The sequence below is a fragment of the Megascapheus bottae genome, chromosome Y, assembly GCF_031878675.1.
Source record: "Megascapheus bottae isolate mThoBot1 chromosome Y, mThoBot2.hap1, whole genome shotgun sequence".
NCBI lineage: Eukaryota > Metazoa > Chordata > Mammalia > Rodentia > Geomyidae > Megascapheus > Megascapheus bottae.
Window position 1 is genome coordinate 8257076 of NC_143548.1, and position 25975 is coordinate 8283050.

The window sequence follows — 25975 nt, forward strand, 5'->3', positions numbered from 1 at the left end:
ATTTGTATTGAGGAGGGCCTGAAGAAAGACAACCATGGAATAGAAAATATATTAAATGGAATCATTGCAGAGGACCACCAAATATCCAAAAAGACAGGACCATCCCAGTACAATATGCCAAAACAGACCAGAAGAGGATATCCCACAGCCCGTCAGAATCCATAGAAGGTCAATAGAAGCAAAAGATTCTTATACCTCAAGGGAGAAGAGAACAATCACCTATGAAGGAAAAGCAACATAAAAAAACACAGATTTCTCAGCAGACCATACAAGCAAGGAAAGTCTGAAATGACATACGCCATGCAGGAGGGACTAATAACTACTAACAATGAATACTTTCCACAGCTAAGCACAATGTCATGGCTGAGGGAAATAGGAAAATCCTTCCAAAGCAAGAAAAATTGAAACATATCGACCAAACCCATTTTACAGAAAAATTTCAAAGATGTTCTACACATTCAAAACCAACACAAAGATAATATTGACAGAGAAATGGTACCTACACAGGATACCAAGTAATTTGAGCAAGAGTTGACAAGACACAGTCCCTAATGAAATTTATTGAATCTCAGATAATAACAAACACCTTTCAATTCAAACCCACATTTTCAATGGACTCAACCCTTCATTCAAATGACTTAGATTGTTTATCTGAATCCAAAAATCAACCCATTCTTTTGCTGAATTCAAGAGGCAATCTTGAAAAACAATCTTAAAATTTAAAGGGTGGAATAAAATCTATCAAAAAATAGCCCCCATAAACACTGTCGAACTGCCATTCTTATATCAGATAAAATAACCTTCAAATGAAAATTTGTGAGAAAAGGCAAGGGCAGTTTATAAATACTAATAAAGGAGAATATAAACATTTTAAACATCTAGACAAAGAATGCCAGAACACCAAAATTATCAGATATTAATACAGTAAAAACAAAATCACAGAGATTCAATCACAGTGATCATTGATGACTTTAACACACCACTATCACCTGTGGATATCTAACAATGCAAGAACTCAACAGAGTAACCTCAGAAATGCACAGTGCATAGAACTTAGGAGGAATTTGAAGATCAGTTCACTGAATACCACCAAAAGTTTCATCCTTCTCAGCAGCATATAGAACATTTTGTAAAACAGGTCATATTTTAGGACAGAAAGAAAATCTGTGTAATTGCAGGAATTCCAATATTTCTCAGACCACAGTGGTATAAAATTGGAACTCAGCATCAATTGACATGGATTTTGATTCACCAGGTCATACAGTTAATTATTGACATAGTGCATCAACTCTGAAATAATTCTCAATTCACACATCCCACACTTGGGAGATTCACATCAGGGGGAAAGGGGATGTTCCCTGAATGTCACCAACCTGAGCTACACAGATCTAGTCAGAGTCCAGATCTACCAGAATAGAAAAACAGAAAAGCTTTCTTATCCATCTTCACACAAAGGAAAGGAGCTTGGGACTCATTTCAAAAGTTGTTTCTACTAGTTATTTAAAGACACATTCTCTGTCTCTCTGTCTCTCTGTCTCTCTCTGTCTCTGTCTCTCTCTCTCTCTCTCTCTCTCTCTCACACACACACACACACACACACACACACACACACACACACACGGATCAATGCATACATTATCTCCTCCAGGAGTCCAGCAGGTGTAAAGTCTAGGTATAAACTAAGTCTCTGGGAGCACAAGGAAGTATTTGGGCCCCTCCCTCGCTCCTCAGCTCCCTACTCCCAGCTAGAAACAGCTAATTGCCTGCTCCAGGCTGCCTCCAGCCCAGCTCTACTTGGCCTGATAGCAGGCAGTTGGCTGCACAGCTCCATACTAGGCTGGGGCTGAGCACAGAGCAGCAGGAGCAGGTAATGATTAAGCTGAGTGCCCGGCAAGGGCACAGGCTACAGAGCCGGGGAGGTGAGCCCCATTCACACCTTAGCTCTGCTGCCAGGACTGTTTAGAGAAGGCAGAATTCCAGGGCTCCAGGGCCCTGGGCCAGCAGTCACAGCCTCCTGTCTGGGCACACCTGAGTGTGAAGCAAGTCTGGAGCAGAGTCTCTGCTGCCTACCCCCTGCAGACATCTCTGCACACACCTCTGGCACCATGAAACTCCAGGACTTTTGGATCAGGCTGGAATATGCCTGCAGTCTCTTGGGTATCCCCACAGCTGAAGGTAAGACCTGCCTCCTGGCTGCTGTCTCCCCAGCAGGCATGTAGCAGCCAGGGTTAAACCAGAGGGTTGACAATATGACAGTGGACATAGCTGTCATTTTGTCCTTTCATTTCTTTCTTAATACTTGCCTCTCCTATCCCCTACCCTGAAATCTGTGCTGTAGAAAGGTGGAGGTGCAGAATAAGACATGGCAGACACAGAGGAGTATGGGGGGCAGCACAAAAAATTAAATTTTAAAAGAGCATACAATAGACAAGTTAATTTGGGACAGACAAGGGAAATTTTTATCGCTCTGTTCTCAAACCAAAAATTTACTGATGTACTTTAATGTCTTGCAAAAACAGCAACAAGCCAAGCCCTAATCCAACAGAAGAAAACCAACTATGAAAAATAATTCCGAATTTAATGAATTAGAATCCAAAAAGCACAGTATCAACAAAACAAAGAGTTGCTTCTTTGCAGAAATTAATAAAATTGACAGGACCTTAAGAAGAGAACACACCCAAATTAACACAATCAGTCACAACCAGTGGAAGTATCACAGCAAGAACCAGAACATAATAAAGAAGTACTTTTCAAACCATTATGCCAACAAATTTGAGAATGTGGAAGAAATGGAAAAATCCCTAGCAAATACTGATACACTCAAATAAAACCCAAATCAACTTACTATAAGCTTTTCAAATAAGAAAATAGAAATGCCTGAAAAAGATCTTCCATTTAAGAAAGGCTCAGGGTCTTTTGGATTCACAGCCCAGTGTTATAAGTCCTTCAAAGCAGAACTCACACCAATACTCCTCGATCCATTCAATGAATTTGAAACTGAAAGTTCTCCACCAAACTCTTTCTTGGAATGTTGTATAATCCTTAATCAAAAACCAGAAAAAGATTCATCCAAGAATGAGAAGTGTAGATTCACTACTATAGTGTACATGGATACAAAACTTCACACCAAAATCTAGGAAAAGCAATATCCACCACATATCAAAAATGCATGGAACAGGAGCCAAGTATTTGGCCTAGTGATAGAGTGCATATTCATCATGCACGAAGATACAGGTATAATTCCTAAGTACCACATATATGGACAAATGCTGCAAGGGGTGCTGTGGCTAAAGTGATAGAGCTCAAGCTTCGAGAAAAGTTCAAGGACAGTGCTGAGGCTCTGAGTTCAAGGACCACTACTGAACAAAAATGAAATACATGGAAGACCCCTTTGTATAATAGGACCTATAGACCAAACTGAGAGCTATTTTTGTAATTAATGATGAAAAGTCAAAGCCATCCCCTCTAAAATCAGGAAAGAGACAAAGTTTTCCACTTTCTCCACCCCTCTTCAATGTAGCATCACAATTTCTAACTAGGACAATATGGCAAGAAGCAAATTTAAATGGATTACAAATTGGGGAAAAATTACATGTCTTTTCTAGATGCCAACAATGAGAAGGGAGAACGTAAAACCAGGAAAACCACTTCATTTGTATTATTCTCCAAAAGTTACTCATGAAATAACTTGCCCTAGAAAGGGAAGGACCTGTATGATGAAAATATTAGAAAACAAGGGGAGCTGAAATAAGTAGAAAAACTATTGTTAGAGTTTATTCCAACCTCTCACTTCAAAGGATGCTTGTTTTTTTGGGTAAGATGTGTCTCTTGAAGACAGCAGAACGATGGCTCTTGTTTTTGATCCAACTAGACAGCCTATGCCGTTTAATTGGAGAGTTGAGTCCATTGATATTGAGAGTTAGGATTGAGAGATATTTATTAGGGCCTACCATTTTTAAAAGCTTTTATTTGGGCCTGTGTCTTGACAGTTCTTGTGGTCCTTAGGTGGTATGCTGTTTAGGTGCCATTTCTTTCCCTATATTGCATTTATTTTGGTTTTCTATGTATAGAACATCTTGCAGAATTCTCTGTAGTGTTGGTTTTGTTGTGACATACTTTGCAGCTTTTCCCTGGAATGGAATGTTTTTATTGTTCCCTCAGTTATGAATGAGAGCTTAGCTGGGTACAGTATTCTTGGTTGGTAGTTATTTGACTTAAGGGCATGACATATATGCTTCCAGTCACTTCTTGCTTGCATGGTCTCTGCTAAGTAATCTGGGGTTATTAAATTCACTTTCTCTGATTCAGACTCCTATATAAACACTCATGAAATATCTAGTTCATCTTCCTCCTCTCTAAACTTAATCCTTTTCTTCTTCACCTCATTAGTACATCAGAATCCTTCTCAAAAGCAATCACAGAGGCTAGAACTGGAGTCAATTTCCCTTGGTTATCTCATATTGTTACAGTATCTTACTTTGTTACCTGGTATATTGTTTATATGTTTATTTGTTTATTTGAAATAGGATAGGGAAGGGGGAAAACAAGATGAGGGGAGGGGGTAGAGGGAGAGAAATGCAGACAAAAACATGAGAATGTTTGTGAAGTAATGCACCTTCTACCTGGCGAATATAATATAACCCTTCTATTAATTACAATAAAAAAGAATATTAAAAAAAAACTAATGTTGCTGGATTGGAAGGATTAGCATGTTTGAAATGGATATGTACAAATTTATTGCAATATCCATAAATTATACAATACCAATCTTTATCAAAATAGATTAAGTCATCCAAAAGTTCATATTCACTCATTTAAAACTGAAACTCTATAGGAAAAACAATCTCAACAAGAAAGAACTGGGCTGGAAGAATATCACTACCAATCTGCAAATTGTAGGACAAAGGTATATTACTAAAAGCCACTTAGTACTGGCACGAGAACAGGCCTGAAGATAAATGGAATAGAACTAAAGATCCACATATGAGCTCACAGAACTATGACTAACTAAATTTGACAAGAAAGCCAAAAATTGTATGAAAGAAACAGAACTTCTTCAACAAATGGCTTTGGCAGAATTGGATAATGACCTGTAGGAAAATACAGTTGAATCCTGAGTTGTCAGCTTGCACTGGAATCAACTCAATTTCAGAGAAAACAAAAGCAGGAAAGAAATAAGTTCTTGGTGCCAGTCCTAACTTCTTTAAAAGGGGTAGAAACAGAACAATTTTTTTTAAAAAAAGGATGGAGCAATGCTACTGCATTAAACTGAAGAGATCCTGTATGGCAAGAACATAGCTAGCAAGATGAAAGAAAGGGATAATATTCTCACTAGCCATACAACAGAAGGGAGCCTCCTATATAAATACACATACAGCACAAAAAATTGGTTCTTTCCAAAAAAGGTCCATAAAGAACTAACTAGCCTATGAAAAGCTGCACTAAAGACTTAAAGAGAGGTACCAGACTTTGGCCCAGTGGGAGAGTGCTTGCCTAGCATATACAAAGACTCATGTTTCATTCCTACGTACCACATACATAGAAAAAAATCAAGACGTGGTACTCAGTGGTGATGTGGTTCAAGCAATAGAGATCCAGCGTTCATATCATTTTAAATCTGATGTGAACAAACCAAGTTTAGAGGGGTATTTCAGAACGGATTCTTCCTTGTCATAAGAGATAAGTAACAAAAAGCATTATTTTACTTTTATTTTCTTAAACATTTTTATTGTAATGTATACAGGGATCACAGTTACATTCACCAGAGTGTACATCCCTTTTTACACACTGATATGCCTCTTATGTTTTAACCCATTTTCCCTTCCCCCATGCATCCCAATTATCATGTTTTTCCCATTCCTTTACTATTTCAAATTTTAAAAATACCTACATACAATTTTCTAAGTATAACAAGTAAAACCAAGTCAGATACTGTAACAATATGGGATTAACCAAAGAAAAACAAAAGAGAAGAGAAAAAACATAGTACAATAAGAACAGTACAATAAGAACAGGGAAACAGTTGAGCCTATGTTCCTTTGGGTCTGGCGTATTCACTTAATATGATTTTTACCAAGTTTTTCCATTTCCTTACAAATAGGGCAATCTCATTCTTTCTGATGGCAGCACAGAATTCCTTGGTTTATAAATATAGTATCTTCATGATCCAATCATATGGAGGGGCATCTGGACTGGATCCATATTTCCACTATGGTAAAGTGTGCTGCAATTAACATCATTGTGCTAGTGGGTTTAGTATATCCTTTTTTTCTGGATGATTGAGTAAATGCCAAGTAGTGGAATTGTTGGGTAATAGGGGAGCTCTTTTGAGGAACTGCTATACTGCTTTCCATAGTGGTTGAACAAGTTTGCACTCCCACCAACAGTGTAGTAGTGACCCCATCTGGCCACATCCCCACCATCATCTGTTGTTATTAGATTTCTTGATCATAGCCATTCTAAATTGGGTGAGGTGGAATCTCAAAGATTTATGGCCAGAAATTTTGAGCATTTCTTCATATGTCTATAAACCATTCTTACTACTTCATCAGAGAAGTCTCTCTTTTAGTCTTTGGCCCACCTCTTAATTGGATGATTGTTTCTTTGAAGGTTTGTTTTGGAGAAATTCCATTTTTTTGTAGCTGTAGATATATTTTTATATATGAGGTCAAACTCATTCTATAAAACCATCATAGCCCTCATCCCAAAACCAGACTAGGACTCATGATAGAAAGAGGAATAGTGGTGCAAAACTTCTCAACAAAGTACTGGCCAACTCAGCATGACATGAAAAAATGATAAACTATGATCAAACAGGATTCATAATAGGGATCAAAGCTGGTTCAATATATACAAGTCAAATTATATATTTCATCACACCAACAGAAACAAGAGCAAGAATCACATGATTGTCTTAATAGATGCAGAAAATGCAAATGCATTACATAAGGTCCAACACCACTTTATGGAAAAGCTGTGGAGAAACTGGCAATACATGGAATATTCCTCAGTATCATAAAGACTGTGAATTACAAACCCACAGTTATCATTATACTTAATGGAGAAAAGCTAAAGGCATTTCCTATAAAATCCATTCTCTACAATCTTCTGTCGTGTAATATTAGAATTCCTAGCTGGAGCATTAAGGCAAGAAGCAAGCATAAAGAGGATCTAAATAGGGAAAGAGGAAGCGAAATATTTTCCCTCTTTGCAGATGACATGATTCTGTACTTGAATAACCCCATAGATTCCACTCCCAATTTGCTTCTACTAATTGAAAACTTAGTCAAAGCAGCGGGATATAAAATTAACCATAAAAAAATCAACCACCTGCCTGTATGCTAACAACTGGAAGAGTAAGGGAGAAATCAGGAAATCAACTCCTTTTGCAATACCCCCTTCCCAAAATAAAGTACTTAGGAATTAACTTAACTAAAAATGTAAAGGATGTTTGTGATGAAAACATTACAAACCTCAAAAAGGAAATTAAAGCAGAACTGAAGAAATGGAAAAATCTCTCATGCTCCAAGATTGGAAGAATTAACATCTGATAATGGCAATCTAGACCATGGCTATCTACAAATTCAATGCAATACCAATCAATAACCCAATGTCAGTCTTTAAAGAAGTAAAAGAATCTATCCAAAATTTCATATGGAATAAAAAAGACCCCATATAGCAAAAACAGTTCTTAGCAGAAAGGACATTGAAGGAAGAATTTCAATACCAATTCCTTTACAGAGTACTGGAAAAAGAACAGGTCTGAGGACCAATGGACTAGAATTGAAGACCCAGAAATCAGCCTGATGGCTGTCTAATCTTTGATAAGGGAGCTTAAAAAAATAGAAGAAAGACAGCTATGTCAATATGCGATACAGGCAGAACTGGTTAAACATAGGCAGAAAACTAAAATTGACTCCTTGTTTGTCATCCTGCATCAGGATTAATTCCAAATAAATAGAAGACCTTGAGGTAAAAACAGATACCTTTACCAGAAGGAATATGAGGTACACTAGGTCACCTTGGCATAGGGTGAAATGCTCTTAATAAAGACTCTAAACACAACACTCTAAAGAAAGTTTGGAGAAATGGTACTGCAATAAACTGCAGAACTTTTGTATGGCAAAGGACATAGAAAATTAAATAGAAAGGCTACAGAGAGAGAAGATCTTCACTAACCCTACAATAGACAAAGAAGCCTCATATCCAAAATACATTTGCAACAAAAAATTGAATCTCTCCAAAACAAATTTTCAAAGAAACAAAGATCCCATTTAATGATTGGCCAAAGACTTAAAAAGAGACTTATCTGAAGAAGTAAGAATGGTCTATAGCCATATGAAGAAAAAACATTTCTGGCCATAAATGACATGCAAATCAAAACAAGTTTGAGATTCCACCTCACTCCAATTAGAAAGACCGTGATCAAGAAATATATATATATATATATATATATATATATATATATATATATATATATGAAAGAGAAGGAGGGGAAAACATGATTATTGGGAGGGAGTGAGGAGGAGGAAAATGGGGACAAAAATATGAGATAATGCATCAATGTGTGAGAAGTAATGCACCTACTGTCTGGTGAATATAACTGAATCCCATATACAATACAATAAAAAAAATTTAAAAATGAGGGAAGCAAGGTATCACAGAAACAATGGGGATGCAGCTTAGCTTTCTCCCACAAAAAGAGAGGAATTCCCACAAACCAGCTATCTTAAGAAAGGCACAACTGCATATTCAGGATGCAAAAGAGAAGAATACACACCATAAGAGGCACCCAGATATAGTTTATATTCAATGCTCTCAAATAATCTGGAATGTGAAGACCTCTCTCCCACCCCTCACCACCATCTCCAAGGCACAAAAGAAGTGGTGGAGGCCCCGGGGACTTGGAAACCCATAACTCCAGCAAGCAGCAGACTATAGATACAGGAACTCTACACAGTCAGGTGCAAAAGCAGCATTGTCAGCACCAGGGCCAGAAAGACAGGAACTCCAGCAAGTGACATAATCCAGATGCAGGAATCCCACACAGTCATTGGACAGCAAAGAAAGCAAAGACAGAGACAAAGACCATAGGGGAGGCAAACGACCCTCCAACACTGGGGAGCAGCTGACAGCCAAACCTTGACAGTAAATAATCCAGCATGTTCCCCAAACCCTTCAGAAAGCAGAATTGGTGGGAGCTATAGAACTTAACCCAGACCCCTTCCAACCCACCCAAGAAAGATTGGCAAGTGCAGGGGGCCAAGGAATTCAATATCCTGTCCATTCCTCCAACAGCCCCCTCCCCCAGGCCATTGACTGGAGACTGACAGGCAGGTGGGTGCTAAGACCCAACATCCCTACAAAAGGTGTGGAGGTATTCCTGCTCCACCTGCCCAACAGCCTCTTCTCTCAGGCTACTTAAACTGGAGATTGAGGGACACTAAAATCCTGCCTACCAAGAGTGGGTGGGGATGTGTCCAAGTCTGTATGCCAGCATCTGACTGAACCAATACTAAGTAGGTTGCCTTCCTGCTGGGAGCCTCTGGCAAGCCAGCATCAGGAGGGTCCCCCACAGAGACACCAAAAGACTCTGAGCCAAAAGAGCCCAGCATTTCCCTGAAACACAGCAGGGAATTGAAGGGCAGACCAGCAGGGGCTGAGCTCACCCTCTGAAAGCCAGAAAGGCATGGCTCCACCCTTGGCCCTTCACCAGGGAAAAGGGAGCACAAACTGCAGGCCTACAGTGGGGCCACTTATTGGGAAAGCTGAGAGCTGTCTGTGAAGTGGCACACAGCTTTTGGGAATGGGCTGACACACCTTTAAAACTACAATCTAGGATCCAGTCCTTGGTGAAACTCATTTGGCTGAGAACCACATATACAGAGATTCTCAGAATCACCAGACCTAGATAGACTAAGTAAAGACCGCCACCTACTGATCACAGAGCAAACCTACAAAAACAGTCTCCAATCATCAGAAATTGCAATGACAAAGCAAAAAATATATAAATAAAGTTCCACACAAAGCTCAAAAGTAAACAAGAGAGAAGGGATGAGAAAGATGTCTCTATCTGAATAAATGTCACCTGAAGAGATAGGACACATGACCCTGTTCAGGGAGATGATTGTGGACATGACTAAAGATATCAAAGCAGAATTCCAGAAACAATTCCAGGAACATAAGCAGGAAATCAACAAGGAGTTTCTTGATCTCAAAAGAAAAATCTAAAAAAATTACACTGCCCTAGAAGAAAATATTAATACCCTTAGAGCAGACATGATCAGTTTAATGTCCACAATGCAAACAAAAATGCAAGAATGAAGCAACAGTTTGACCGACACAGACAATAGGATGTCAGGAACAGAAGATAAAACTTGAGAGCTGGAACAGAGACTCAAAGTCTGGAGAAATCAGTCAGAATTCACCAAAGAGAACTACAGAACCTAGCATTCACAGCCAAGAAATCTAATCTTAATATAATAGGAATAGAAGAAGGGGAGGAGTTTCTCAGTAAGAGAATGCAACCCTTATTCACCAAGAACATAGCAGAGAACTTTCCCAAGGTCAAAAGGGAAAGTACTGACATTATTGAAGGCTTCAGAACTCCAAGCAGGCAAGATCCTAGAAGTAACTCATTTAGACACATCATAGTAAAAGCATCAGTACTGAATACTAAGAAGCTGCCACGAAAACAAAGAAAGAGGTATTCTGCAGTGGAAAATAAATTAGAATAATTGCAGACCTCTCCAGGAAAACCCTACTGCAAGAAAAGCTTGGAAAAATATCATGCATCCCCTGAAGACCAGCAAGTGCCAATCCAGAGAACCTAGCACTTACATTTGAGGGAGAAACAAGAATATTTCATTACAAATAGAAGGTATATGAATACATGCACACTAAACCAGCATTATGAAAAATATTAAATAATCAATAACAAATTCAAGATCAGCAAGAACTAGCATCACAGAGCTATCACATATAAATCACTAAACACAAAAGGGGAAAAAAGAGAGGAAGAAACTCAGAAGTCAAAATAAGTAATGACAAAGGACACTAACTACTTCTCCATAATTTCCCTAAATATGAACAGGGTGAACAATCCAATCAAAAGACAGACAAGAGCAGACTGGATTAAGAACAAGACACATCCATATGTTACCTCTAAGAGACCCACCTCTGCAAAAAATAGAAATAAACTCGAAGTGAAAGGATGGAAAAGAATTTTCCACTCCAAATGCACTGTGCAAGAAAGCAGGAGTAGCCATCTTAATCTAAGACAAAATTAACTTCTCAATAAAATCAGTTCATAAAGATAAAGATGCCCAGAACATATTAGTAAAGGGTACAATTCATAACCAGAATATTATTGTTTTAAACATTTACTCCCCCAACATGGGAGCACCTAAGTTCATCAAGCAAACTCTCTTAAAATTACAGAAAAAGATAGACTCAAACACAGTCATAGTGGGAGACTTAAATACACCACTCTCATCAAATGACAGGTCAAGTAAGCAAAGACACCACCAACGTAAATGACACCAGAGCCCATCTGGGCTTAAAAAATATACACAGGGTCTTCCATCCAATGGCAAAACTTTATATATTTTTCTCAGCATCACATGGAACACACTACAAAATATAATAATAATAATACAATACTTCACACAGAAAACTTAAGAAGATACAAGAAGACTTATATAATCCTCTGCATTCTATCTGATCACAGTGGAGTCAGACTAGTTCTGAACAACACAGTAACAGATGAAAAACATTCAAACCCTTGAAAAGACAGAAGAAGATCATGTAAATAACCTAAAGAAGAAACTGAAACAACTAGAGGAGCAAAAAAAGGTTAATTCTAAAACAACTAGAAGGACAGAAATAACAAAAATAAAATCAGGAATATCAGAGATTGAAATAAGATCTGTGATGTATAAATTAATAAATCAAAAAGTTGGTTTTCTGAAAGAGTCAACAAAATTGAGAGACTCCTAACAAAATTAATCAGAAAAGGGAGAGGAGACTCAAATAAAAAAGATAGAAGCATTAAGGGAACAATAACGACCAATATCCAAGAAATTCAGTCCATTATCAATAAGTACTACCAGCTTGTAAATGCAAAGAAATAAGAAATTGTATTAAAAATGAATGATTTCTTAAATAAATATAGGCTACCCACATTGAACAAACCACTTTTACACAATGAAATTGCGGAAGCAATCAGGGAAATGCAACCAAAAAGAGCCCAGGTCCAGACAGTTTCATTGCAAAATTCTACACTTTTAAAGATGAAACTCTTCATGAGATATAGAACCAGAAGGAGCAATACAAAACTCATTTTATGAAGCTAATTTTGTACTCATCCCTAAATCTGGAAAACACCCAAAAAAAGCAGTACAACAGACATATCTATCTAAAGAACACAGATGCAAAACTCCTCAGTACAGTACTAGCCAGCAATCCAGGAAACAAATGGAAAAAATTATGTTCTGGCAATATTTATGAAAAAGAATGAATCTCAACTGAAGGGTCTCAGCCTTCTAGTCAAAATCAATTGGTCTTAAGTATAATATTTTATCCATCTTTCTGTCTCCTTTTGTGATTATAACCTACAGTCTTGGTTACCAGGACAACACGAATTTAAAACTTTAAAAAAAATTATACACTCCGATCAAGTAGTCTTCATCCCACAAATGCAAGGCCTGTTTAACATTAACAAATCAATCAATGTAATACATTAGAATTAGAATTATCATATGATAATTCTCCGGACATGGAGAAGGCATTTGACAAAATACAATATCCATTCATGTTGAAAGCACTAGAAAAAATAGGAATAAGAGCTACATTCCTTAAAATAATGAAAGCCATATATAATACCTATAGCCAGTACTATACTAAATAGTGAAAGACTGGAACAATTTACTAGTCAGAAACTAGACAAGGATGCCACTCTTCCACTTTCTTCAATATACTGCTGGAACCCTTAGAGCACGAAAGCAAGAGAAGGACATCAAAGGGATACACATAGGGAAAGAAGAAATAATTAAACTATTTGCAGATGATATGATCCTCTAACTCAGTGACCCAATAATATCCACTCCCAAACTCCTAGAATTAATAAACCATGTTAGCAAGGTGACAGGATACAAATTTAACCAACAATACACAAACAGAAGGCCAAATTGAGGAAATGATCCCATTTGCAATAAACTCCAAAAGAATAAAATAAATATTAACTAAAGATGTTAAACAAATTATTTAATGAAAACTATAAAAGCCTAATGAAAAAAATTAAAGAGAACAGAAGGAAATGGAAAGACACCTGATGCTCATGGATAGGGAGAATCAATATAGTGAAAATGGCCATACTACCAAAATTGATATATAAATTCAATGTAATCCCCATCAAAATCCCAAAGACCTTTTTTACTGAAATATAAGATATAATCCAAAGGTTCATATGGAAAAAGAAATGACCTAGAACAGCCAAAACAATTCTAGGCAAGAAGAGCAATGCAGATGGCATTACAATACCAGACTTCAAACTCTTCCATAGAGCCATAATCACAAAAACAGCATGGCATTGCCTCAAAAACAGACCAGAAGATCAATGGAACAGAGTAAAAGATCCAGAAATAGCACCACCTACCTATAGTCAACGTGTATTTGACAAAGGAACCAAAGATGTACAGTGGAACAAACACATTCTATTCAATTATTGGTGCTGGCAAAACTGGGCAGCCACAGGCAGAAAACTAAAAATTGAACCTAGCCACTTACGGTGTACAAGCATTAACTCAAAGAGGATCAAAGACCTCAATGTCAGGCAGGAAAGCTTGATACTGCTACACGATAGACAAAAGAACTCTTAGGCACAGGCAAAAAATTGCTGAACAGAATCCCAGGGTCACAACAGATTGGAGAGAGACTCGATAAATGGGACTACCTAAAAAAAGTTTCTGCACAGATAAAAGCATAGCCAACCAACTGGGAAAATATATTTACCATCAGATAAATGCTTAATATACAGTATCTACAGGGAACTCAAGAAACTAATCTTCCACAAACCCAAAAAACTATTCACTCAATAGCAAGGGAGGTAAAGAGAGATTATTCAAAAGAACAGGTTCAAATGGTAGAAAAGCATATGAGACAATGCTCATCATCATGGTCATAAAGGAAATGCAAATAAAAACAACCCTAAGATATCACCTTACCCCAACATGAATGGCCAAGATTTTGAACTCAGACAATGTCAGATGCTTGTGGGATTGTGGAGAAAAAGGAACCCTACTGCACTGCTGGTGGGATTGTAAGTTCAGCCACTTTGTGTGGAGACCTTCCATACCATCCCACCACACAACTCCAGAGCATCTTTCCTGAAAATCATCAGCCAAGATATGATAAGGACACCTGCTCAGCTATGTTTATCTCTGCACCATTCACAATAGCCAGGCAATGGAAACAATCCAAATGCCCTACTGCAGATGAATGGATACAGAAAATTTGGAATATATATACAATGCCAAAAGATAAGATAAAATAATGGCTTTTGCAGGAATGTGGATGAATCTCAAGCGAATCATGTTGATTGAGAGAAGTCAAGACCAAAGGAACAAAGGTGCATGGTATCCTTAATATGTAGCAATTAAATCTAAATAGGACAAGATGGAGGACTCAATATTTGAGTACTTAATGCTTTGGACATGGTACTGAAAATATAAACACATAGACATGAAAGTATATGACTAAAAGGATGCAAAGTCAGCTAAGAATAAGATAAATATTTAAGGTAATTTACACCTTAAATGCAATGAGAGTCAGCATATAAAGATTCATGTTGTAGACCTGAGTTACAATGGGTCCCTTGGCTTCAACATTATAGACTATACCTGTAAATGATCAAACAGCACATTTCCCTTGTCATGTCAATGATGCCTACTCTTCAGTTTCTCAGCATGCAAGTGTAACATTAACAGCCAGTTCAAGTTTCCCCATACTGAATAAATTTTAGATGGTATTTTGTGCATACGCAAAGTGTCTGCTGTTTGCCTACAACTAACATTCAGAAGCAGTCACAGAGCTCGTCAGCAGAATCAAAAACACATATAAATCCTAGGGACTGCTCAGAATCTTGTAGACTAAGAAAATTATGTCATAACTATACAGATTTCAAACACTTCTAATCTTTCCAAGAATAGAACAGATATGGGATTTGTGTAAGAGTTTGTATTGGTATTCTCTAAAGAATCTAAGATACAGAATCATCAGATTGCAAAACATCACAAAAAAGTGAATAAATGAATCTGGCACTCTGACACATATAATAGATATTATCACCTGATTGCAGAATGTATTTCTTTCAATTTGAAACTTCTATGATCAATTTTGTACTCGAATTCAAAGGTATGGAAAGTATAAGGAATGCAGAAAGATGAGCTATTCAACAAGAAATAGCCCCCAAATTGTTATAAAACAATAAAGAGATGACAAGTGAATTTAGAAGGGATGGATTACCAAAAGGTCAAGATAGAATTACAAGAAATTGGCCATTATTCCCAGGGTCCATTCATGGGAAAAAATCAACGCCTGTTCCACTCGTATGTGTGAGAGTCAAAAAGGGTATGAGGAAATATCACTTGCAGCTTGAAGGGATGGCAAAGGACTAAGTTCAATTATGTGGAAAAAATAAAGCATCAAAAATACATAAAAGAATAAATATTAATATATGAATACAAATAAATATAAATGCATAATTATTCTTTGTCCTGATATGAACAAAATTAGAATATAATGCAGAGAAATAGTGCATCACTATTTATAACAAACATTTGAGTAAGTCTCTGTTTAATTAAGTAACCGTAAATGACATGGGAGTTTTGAAATTCCTGTCAAGAAAGTCAAACTTTTGATAATTGAATAAACTTGAGACAAATGATTGAATAAACGTTGATAATTATAAACATGATTACAGCACTTAATACTATTTAGTGCAAAATATAACTAATGATTGTAACGGCAAATAATGGATATTCTCTAATCACAGAAAAATATACTGACAAATGTGTAATTGTAATGTTGGATTCACAAATGAACACCAAGAAGATAAAATGCCAATATAACTGATTTATATAATCAGTTATATACCCAATTCATTGTAGACATTATAGCAAAAGCCAGCATACTCATTCTGTGCAAATACATATATGAGGAAGAGTTCCAGTTAAATCTCAATTCCTTCTCAATTCCTTACAAAATAAATTCCAAAGTTATTATTTGTAGTTGTCAGGGTCCTTCTCAGAGGTCTGGGAGAAGGGGTGAAGTGGCGATGGAGCCCAGGAAAAATCTCAAGAACACAAACTCTGGAGACCAGTCTCCATATGCAGATCTAACTTTTTTTCTAAATGCACTTGCTTAAAAACAGATTAAGCATTTGGCCACTATCTCATACCAGAAGCAAATAAGGATCTTTCTGATGCAACTGTAAGCCAATGGTGTTCTGACACGCGACCCACTTACTGGGAGTTTCCAGGAGCTCCTGCTCCAGGCAGAAGCAGCCAGGGACCTCCAATTCTGGACTGCTCATATCACTGGGTGTGCCCAGGAGTGCTTGTGCCTTTCAGCACAGAGAAATATCGCAAATCTAAGTTTTCCACAGTTTTCTCAGTATAAATGAGGTGAAGTTTCCTGTGTTACTCAAGGAAAGTAGAATTACTTTAGAATTTAAATATTTAGAAGTAAAATAGAAACAAATCCTTGTAATCAAAGCCACTTGCAGCTTCACATGATTTTATTTTTTTCTGCCCAATCAAGCAAACTGATCAGAAAAACTGCAAAGCCAAATTGCAAGAGAAAAAGACTTTTTGAAGTGTTTGGATCATGAATTTAGTGGAGACACAAGAAGTCTTTCTAATCCTGTCCACCATCAAAAAAGTAACAAACTGAAAAGTATCTCCTTCTTTTTAATCTTTATTTTCTACATTTTTTCATTTGCATTTTTGTTTTTATTTTATTTTTTTGCCATTTTGCTTCCACCTATTTTTTATGTTATGATTTTTCCCTTTCTTCTCCCCACTCCTGCTTTCCTTCTCTCATTGTAGTTGTTCCTAGAAACATAGTGAAAGCACTCGGTACAGACTGAAGACAAATGATATTTTTATTGATACAGTCACCTGCTTTTTAATCTCTGGTATTTCTTGTCTAAGAACTCACAATTGAGTGGGATCTACCCCCCACACTTATTCTGGTTTATTATTTTTATTTTTACTTAAAAATTTTTTAATCATTTAACTCTCCTATATATACCTTCTTTTTTTCTTTATATATTCTTATTACACTTCTTATTTTTGTAAATGTTACTTTATTTTTTTGTAAATTTTGTACACAGCTATTTTACATTTCTACCATCTTAGGTTAGTTATCCTTACGCTATCCCTTTCCTTCATTACTATATTAATCTTACACTCCTTCATTACTCTTTTCTTACCACCCCTCTTGTCTTTCATACTATTTTTCTATCTCTGGTCCTCTGTTCATCCTTCAACTTTTATAATGCATCGATCTACAGTTTACGGTTGTTGAGCAATATTGTATATCTAGGTGTTCAATTGCACTTAGGTCCAGAGGGACATAAATACAATATAGATTGGATTGTGGGTTTTTTTTCTTATAAAATGGTGATTGGTGGAGCTAATAGATTTGTCTGTAAGTGCACAAAAAGAGAGAGAGTGATAATACCCATCTAAAATTGTGAACTTATATTGTCTGGCCAGTTAAAGAGCTCTTGTTCGGTTATATCTTAAAAATTATATTCTTGTGTCATATTAACCTTGCTCCCATATTCAAGAAACTCAAAAAATAGCTTCTCCCACCTAATATAAACAAGCAATGGAGCAGTCAATGGCAAAACTAGACGAGAGTCTTCTAAATGCTATACAAATGCAATTGACAAACATGATTAATGAAAGGTTTAAAAACATACAGAGATAGGTGAGGAAGCCATATGTAAATGACATAAAACCATAAAGAAGGTGATACATGAACTTGAGGAAGCAAAAAAAGGAGGCCATAATAAAAGATTTACAAAGGAAAATGGATGAATTAGTAGAATCCACAAACAAAAAGCTGACTGAATGACAACATATGTTCAATGACTGTGAAACCGCTGAGCTAAGCACTCAAATATTACACTCCAACATGATGTCCTGGGTATATCACAGTACAGTGCTTTGCCCTGTCTACTTGCTCATATTGTCTGTTTTTTTTTCCGTTTCCATTCCTGTTTCAAATAAACAAATATATATCTATATAATATATCATTTAACGAAGCCAGATTCACAAACAATTGGCAAACCATGAACTCTATGTTCCTTTGGGTCTGGCTTATTTCACTTAATATGATTTTTCCAAGTCTATTCATATCTTTGCTACTTTATCTGGTGGCAATGCCAAGTTCCATTTTCTAAAAATACCTCATCCTCTTGATCAATTTACTTATTGAGAGAATCATATGTTGGTTGTATATTTTAGGTATGATAAATATATGCAATAAACCTTGTTGAGTTGGTAGCTTTCATTTGTCTTTATTTATGGATATTTGGAAGATATGGAAGAGTGATATTGCTGGGTACAAGGGGAGCTTTATATTTAGTCTTTAAAGAATCACCAAATTTTTTCCCATTGTTTGAAGGAGTTTCCCATTCTATGAACAGTGTAAAAGTGATTCCTTCTGGCCACATTCCTGCCTATAGTCATTAGATCTTTCAATAGTAGCTATTAAATCTCTAATAATATAAATTCTCATAATTGTTTCAGTTTGCATTTTTTTTATATTGAAAATGAGTGTGGAGAGTTGAAATCCTTGTCTCACACTTGTAGTTTTCACCTTTAAGTATAATGGCAGTTGTAGGTTTGACTTATGTGTCATTTATTACACTGAGATTTATTCCAAGAATTCCTAGATTCTCCAGAACCGATATTAGTAAGCACTGTGGGAAATTATTAAATACTTGTTTTTTTATCAACTAAGATGACCATGAGCTTCTTATCCTTCATCATGGTGATGTGATTACTTTCATAAATTGATATTTGCCACTTGAACCAGCAATGCATTATAGCAATGAAAATGTTTGAAAATAATATTATTTTTGTTCATTGTATAGTTGGTGAAGATCTCCCACTCTGTAGGCTTCTTAATTAATTTACTAGCTGTGTCCTTTGCCGTACAAAAGCTCTGTATTTTAATGCAGTCCCACTTCTCCAGCCTTTCTCTGATTTGTTGTGATTCTTGCTCCTTATTAAGAAAGTTTGGACCTGTACCAAGGAGACCTAGTGTATCTCCTATTCCTTCTTGTAAAGTTTTCCATGTGTCAGCTTTTATCTCAAGGTCTTTGATCCATTTGCTGGTGGGAGTGCAAACTTGTTCAACCACTATGGAAAGCAGTATGGCAGTTCCTCAAAAGACTAAACATAGAACTCCCCTATGACCCAGCAATTCCACTTCTTGGCATTTACCCAATCATCCAGAAACAAGGGCATACTAAATCCACTAGTGCAACGATGTTCATTGCAGCACTATTTACCATAGAAAAGATATGGAACCAACTTAGATGTACCTCAGTTGATGAGTGGATCAACAAGATGTGGTATTTGTACACAATGGAATTCTATGCTGCTGTCAGAAAGAATGACATCGCCCCATTTTTGAGGAAATTTAAAGACTTAGAAAAAATTACATTAAGTGAATTAAGCCAGACTCAACGGAACTTAGGCTCTATCATTTCCCTCATTTGTCATAATCAGTAGAAACCTTGGGCTCTCCTAGCAAAGATTTGCAATAGAGCAAAGGCCATATAGATTTTGATTGGCCTAGATTTTGGTGAAAAGTTTTGCATCAATTTTCATTAAAAATAGATGTATACTTCTCTTTCTTTGATGATTGTTTTTCAAGATGAAATGAGAATTAAGCTGCCCTCATAGAGTATGGCACAAAACCATCACTTTCAAATTCATTGAAGAGACTGAAGAGTATTGGAGTAATATCTGCTCTGAAGGACCTAAACAATTCAGTAGATCCAGAACCTTTCCTTAGATGGACAGTCTTTTGTAGGCATGTTTTATTAATAAATGAAAAGGGTTATTTAATTGGTTTATGTCTTCTGGGGTAAGTTTGGGTATATGAATATTGGCTATAAATTATTCAATTTCTTCCAGATTCTCAAATTTGTTATCATAAAGGTAAGAAAATATTTATTATATCTTGACCACAGTAGTGTCTATACAGATACTATCCTTGGTTGTTTCTGATGCTGTTAATTTCATGTGTTCTCTTCTCATTTTAAAATGATTTTCTAAGGCTCTATCAAAATTTTATAGTTCTTTTTACAAAGCCAAATCTTTGCTTCATTGATTCTCTCTAAGGTTTGTCTTGGACTATAATCATTTCATTCTGATTTAATTTTTATAAATTATGTTTTGGGTTGGTTTGTTACTCCTTTCCAGGAGCTTAAAATACATCGTTAAATTGTTGGTTTAACAAATCAAAGCTTGGCCAGTGGGGACTGCATTAAACTGCAGAGCTTCTGTATGTTAAAGGACATAGTCAACAAAATGAATAGGAAGCCCACAGAGTTGTAGAAGATCTTCATTTGCCATACAACAGAAAAAGGTTTTATATCTAAAATATATCTACACCTCAAGAAATTAAACTTGAAAAGAAACCCTCAAAAACAAGTTGTTGCTCCCCTCCTCTCCGGGGCAGCAACACAGGAACGGGGAGGGACACACAGGGCCAGCCTGTAGTCCCCCGGGAGCCGAGCGAGATGGTAAGTGTCGAAGACCCAGCACTTCCCCAATCACCGGGGAAGAAAAAACCACGCTGAGTCAGAAGCAGTGTTAACCATGAAAGCGCATCAGATCTCTCTGCTGATCTCTGATGCTCTCCGATGCTCTCCTCCTTTATTGCGTCAGACAATTAGTTATATACTGTTAGGGTAGGAGAAGGTGGGCACTGGGAAGCTAGCCAATAGGAAGAGGGCCTCTGTGTTACCACTAAGGGTCTGGGTGGGCTTTCAGGTAGTGGGCAGGACAGGTGCAGGAAAGCGCGCGAGACTTGAGCTGCTGCGAGACCCGCGAAACTGCGGGGGGTTCAATCGAGTCACGTACACAGAGATGCCTTAAGAGAGGTATGCAAAAGACCGAATGCCTAAACAAAGCCCTTTAATTGCAGCCGAGCCAGAATCAGGCCTCAGAGATGGAGGCTAGGCCCCAACAACAAGTATCCTAATAAAAGTTGGACTGAAGACTTAAAGAGAGACTTCTTTGAAGGGGAAATAAAAATGGCCTACTGATACGTGAAGATACATTCAATAAGTCTGGATATGAAAGAAATGCAAATTAAACCACTTTGAGATTTTACGTCACCCCAGTTAGAATGGACATTTTCAAGAAGTCCAAAGAAACTGCTCCTGGTTTGGATATGGCATGAAGGTATTGTTATTACATTGTTGGAAATGTACCAATCATTCTGGAGAGCATTAGGAAGGTTCCTTCAGAATATTAAACATAAAGCTTCCCTATGACACTTCTGGACATCTACCCCAATGTCCAGCAACAAGGGCATACCAAAACCACAGGCACAACGATGTTCATTGTATCATTATTTACCATAGCTAAGCTATGGAACCAACTCAGATGCCTCTCAGTAGATGAATGGATCAAGAAGATGTGGTACTTACATGAAATTCATGCTTGAGTCAGAATTAATGACATTGTTCCATTGGTAAGGAAATGGAAATGCTTGGAAAAACAAAACATTGTAAAGTAATCTAGACCCAAACAAATATAGGATACACGGTTTCCCTCACTGGCAACATTAGTATAGATTTTGGATTTTTCTAATGGAGGATCAAAAGCTATATAGGTGTGTCTATTTAAGATGATGTGCATTCTAAAATGGCAAGCCAAGTGGGAGGAGTGAGGGATAGAAAGTGGGGAAAAAATTAGAAGAGGTACCAACAACCAAGAAGTAATATACTTATTATTTGATGAAAAAAACTGCAACCCCTCTGTAAGTAATCCCAACATTAAAATAAAATTGTAAAGTAAAATATGAAAATATAAAATCTTAAAACATTGTTGGTTTGATATTTCTCAAATTTGTTGAAGTGGGTTCTCAAAGATATAAATTTTCCTCTGAATACTGCCTTTACTGTACCCCAGTGAACCTTCTCTTTTGTATGCTCCTTTTATTTAATACCATAAACTTTGTAATTTCTGTTCTGATCTAATTTCTGTTCTATGTGTAACTGGTGATTCCACAATGTGTTGTTCAATCTCCAAAATTTATAGAATTTTCTATGTTGCCATTTGTTTCTTGAGTTCCAACTTTATAACACTGTTGTTTACCAAAATGGAGGCAGCAATGTCAATAGTTCTAAATTTGCACAGAGTAGTTTTGTTCCTAAAATGTGATCTCTTATTGGAAATCTTCCATGTGCTGCTGAGAAAAATACATATTTTGGTTGTGGTGTCTTGAATAATCTGCTGATAGCTTTTAGCTCTATTGGTTCTGTACAGTTTTTCATTTCTGAAGTTACTCTTGAGTATTTTCCTTCTTGATTACACAGAGCTGAGAATGGTGTGTTAAAAATCACAATTAATCCCTCTGTTTGGATCTATGTGGAGTTGTATTGTAAGAAAATTATCTGATGACATTGGGTGCTCTAGCATTCTGTGTATAGAAATTTAAAATATCCTTCTGAAGAAGAGATGCCTTTATTCATATGAAATATCTTTCCTTGTCTTTTTCACTAATTTTAATGTAAAATCTTCTTTGTTTCTTTTTTCTTCTTTCTTTCTTTCTTATTTTATTTCTTTCTTTTTTCAGTTCTAGGCTTGAGCTCAGGGTCTAAACACTATCCTTGGACTTTCTCAAGGCTAGAGCTCTACCACTTAAGCTCACTTAAGCTTTTTTCTATGTATATGGTATGGAGGAATCAAACCTAGGTCTTCATTCAAGCTAGGCAAGTTCTCTACAATTAGGCCAAACTCTCTCCTTAAAGTCTACTTTATTAGATAAAAGGATGGAAACTCTGGCTGCTTTGAGGGTCCCATTTTGATTACTTGCATCCTTTCAATTTCAGGATCCATTTACTTAGGAATGGGGTGATGCCATTCTTTTGGATGGCAGCATAGAATTCTATTGTACATAAGCACCACATCATCTTCATCTATTCATTTACTGAGTAGTATCTGGATTGGTTCTGTATATTACCAGTGGCAAATATTGCTGAAATTAGTATAGGTGTGCTAGTAGTGTTAATATGCCCTTGTTTCTGGGTATTTGTTTAAATATCCATGTTACTCATATATGCTGAAAATTCTGCTTCCCAAAAATATGAGAGGTGCTCTGTATACATGCCCTTGTGAAAATGTTTTCTAATGTATACTGAATATATTTTGCCTGCAGTATGATACAAATTGCACAAAAGATATTGTTTCCATATTCATAATTAATTAGGCTTCATATCACATGGTAGTAGAAAACCACTAGTGTATGCATGGTTGTATATTCAATATTCTTATAGTTTTGACTATTATTGAACCTATGAGTCTTATAAACCATGGAAGTCTTTTTTTCCAATTACACATGGATCAGAGAAATTCAAAGTTCAGTGATCATTTGTACATTCAAGAATTGGGTAATATAACAATGGATTTCTATGCTGTTGTAAGAAAGAACGACATCGCCCCATTTGTAAGGAAATGGAAAGACTTAGAAAAAAATCATATTAAGCGAAGTAAGCCACATACAAGGGAACATAGGCCCAATAGTCTCCCTCATTTGTCACAATCAGTAGATACCTTGGGGTCTCCTAGCAAAGATTTACAATAGAACAAAATCTAGCCAAAAAGTATGACACTAAATGTACGGACCTCCAGGATAAGGAAACAAAAGCCATATAATGAGTGACTGTTGTCCTTAATGTACTATGTTATCATTCACCTCTTTTGCCATTCCTTGGTTATCTCATGTTTTAATTTTTCACCTTGTTATCTGATATATTTTATATATGCTTAATTGGTTATTTGAAATTGGATAGGAAAGCCGGGGAATCAAGATAAGAGAGGGGAGGGTAGGAGGGAAATGGGGACTATGTCATGTGAAATGGTATCAATGTTTGTGAAATTATGCACATCTTATCTGGTGAATATAAGTAACCCTTCTATTAATCACAATAAAAAATTATTTTAAAAAAATCCAGTAGACCTGGAGAAAATGGATGGAATAGTAAAACAATTAAAAATTTTAAAAATAAAAAAATAAAGCTTAAAAAAAGAATAGGGTAATAGGTTTTTAGTTTTACAAAATTTCCATCTTGATTCTCTGCCAGATGAATGGTGATTGTTCTGTTGAGTATACTCCTACAATAACAGGAAAGGGAAACATGTTCTGTTGCATAACTCCTACAATAAAATTAAAGGCAAATATTTCCTTTGTAGGTTCCAAGCACTCCCTGTAGTATTATAGGATTCAATCTTGTATCTACATTTGATCAGCCATTCTGAGATATTCCCCAGATACTGCTAATCACAGAACCTAAGAAACTTGACCAGATAGGACTGTATTCAGACACAATCATGTTTTAGCCCATTATTCAGTATGAGAAGGAATCTCATTTATTAATCTTCCTCCTTAAAGTCCAATAATTCACCAATAATGATTAAAAGTGAATTTATCAATTTTTGACATCTTTGAACTTCTTAAAATAGATTGAAAGGATAGACCTTTGGGTAAAAATATCCCAAATCAGCTAAGTATTGAAAAAAGTATGTGGGACAATTCTCACACAAGTTGGAAATGAAACCTCAGTCAACATATAATTCATGATGTCCTGAGTCACAGAGGTTTCACTCTAGTTTGAGCACTTTTGAACTATAGCTATAAATTATAAAACCACACATCTTTGGTATTCCCCTCAATGCTCTCTGCTTTTCAGATGCTCAGCATAACTGTAACCTTTTCAGGAAGTGCAATTTTCCACAAACTGAAGAAATTTTGGAAGCTATTGTATGTAAATATGAAAGCTCTGTTGTTTCTCTTCAACTAATATGCAGAAGCAGTCATACTGAGGAAGAATTGGTTACTTCTATAAATCCTAGGTATTGATCTGTGCCTTGTAGACTGAAGAAATTGAGCTAAATCTCTGGTTTTCTGGTACTTGTAAGCTTTCCAAACAAGGAACTGATAGGAAATTTGTGTAAAAGTTAATTATCATCATCAAGCGAACTCTCCTAAAGCTACAGTACAAGACAGACTCAATCACAATTGTTGTGGGAGACTTTAATGTGCAACTCATACCAAAGGATAGATCAACTAAGCAAAATATTAGCAAAGAAATCTGTCAGTTAAATGACACCATTACCCAGTTTGCCTTAACACCCTTCTGTAGAGTTTTCCAGCCAACAGAAAGCACTGCACTTTTTTACCCTGAGACTTATAGACCATTCTCCAAAATAGGTCATATAATAGTATACACAAAGAATGTAAGCATATAAAAGAGGACTGACATAATCTCCTTCATTCTACCAGGCCATTGTGGAATCACATTAGTACTGATTAACATAGTGCTAGTGCGGTAAACCAGTCAAACACATGGAAGTGGAATAACACTGATGAATAACACCTGGCTTGCCAGAGCCAGCCCGCAATGAACCAGAATTCCTGATTTAGGGAGTGAAGACTTGGAAAAGAAGAAAAGACATAAACAGATAGGGTCTGGAGGTCTACAGCGTAAGTTAGCAGCCCAAGAAGGCTGTGAGCTTAAGACTGTAGCATCTTTTATTTCTAAATCCATCTTTATATACTTTCTTAAAACCAGGGAACTGTCAGGGGTTACATTCATACAAAGCAGTAAATCTCAGATCAGTTAAGTGGGACAAGGCCATAAAACAATAAGGCAATAAAGCA